Below are 1,424 nucleotides of genomic sequence, written 5' to 3'. Positions count from 1 at the left end.
GCCCCCGCGGGCGCTGAGGATTGGCGGGGGCGGGGAGGCTGTTACCATGGGAACCAGACACGCCAAGGCGTCGGCGGAGCGCGGAGAGCGGCTGGGCGGGAGCGGGCGGCGCCGGCGCCGCCTCTGTGGGCCGGAGGGGACGAGTCCGCCGGGCCGGAGCGGGAGCTGTGGGGGCCGTCTAGTGCGCCTGAAGGGCCGCAGCAGAGGCGGCTCACGGGCCTGACGGAGACCCTGAGGTCGGCCCTTGGCCGGCGGTGCCGGAGGCGCGGGCACCGCGGGACGGTCCCGCCACCCTCCGCCGCCCACAGGGGCGGCCACCCAGTGCGGCCGGTTCCCGGCCACGGCGAGCGCTACTGACAGGTGGCCGCAGGAGTTGCACCCTTTTGCCTGCAGCGCTATGGGAGCGATCTTTGCAACGTCTTTCCTCCTCCCTAATGCTTCGAGGTCGGCTGTCAGGCGGACAGCTGCCACCGCTGCCCGCCGCAGGTGCACACCGGCTGCGTGTCACACACGCTGTGTGTCACCACACGGCACACCTCGTCAGCATGGGGCGGAGAAGAGTTTACAATGCTGTAATTGCTTTGGCAAGAGTTCAGCACAAAATTCCAGTAGCTAAAGAAGCTTCTTTTATCAAAGCTGCTGACAGTGCGATTTTTTGGATGAGCAAGCTTAAATACTGCTGTGTGGATAAAACAGATCTATTTCGATCTCCTTTATGCTTAAATGCACTCAGCTTCTTTTGCTAAGGTAGAAAGGGGGTTAGTTCTCTTCTACAGAACTTTCTTACAGTACTGGAAAGCGAGAAAACTGATATCCAGACAAATGAAAATTTCGGTAACAAGAACTTAAGAGTGCAGCACACAAAAACGAGTCCATTTTTCTTAAATGCTTTATTATATAGGAAAAACGCGAACGACTTGGAAACTAAGGGCCTTTTTACTGTTGAGCACCGAAGGCTGTAGAGCAGCCACAGCGCTGCGAGGCAGAGCGACACCGTTAGAAGCGACAGGGAAGGGAAGCTGTCCGTGCACGCTCTCCGAGCTCTTCCAATCCCGGCCGGCTCCACGAGGCTGCAGGTCCGTCCCAGGGGGCCCCTTTCCGTCCCTCCGGGACGCGCCAGACCTCAGCCCCTCCTTCAACAACGCTGGGAAAGGCCCAGCCCCGCCTCGCAGCTCGCGCCGGAGGCGCCAGCACCTTACCGGGCCTCCCCGCGGGGCCCCCGTCGCCCGAAGCCGCGAGACCGCAGAGGGCAGCGGCCGCCGCCGGGGAGACACGCCCCGCGCCACGCCGGCCCCGCGGGCAGCGACGCCACGCGCTGCCAGGCAAAGGCACGCGTCGCGGGCGTACGCGATGACGCACCTCCGCGGCTCTGAGACGCGTAGGCGCTGGGGCGGCCCCTCGCGCGGCGCGGCCGTTGGCCGGCG

Source organism: Apteryx rowi, unplaced genomic scaffold (assembly GCF_003343035.1).
Source record: "Apteryx rowi isolate R43461 unplaced genomic scaffold, aptRow1 scaffold_333, whole genome shotgun sequence".
Classification (NCBI taxonomy): domain Eukaryota; kingdom Metazoa; phylum Chordata; class Aves; order Apterygiformes; family Apterygidae; genus Apteryx; species Apteryx rowi.
This window is presented reverse-complemented; position numbering follows the sequence as displayed.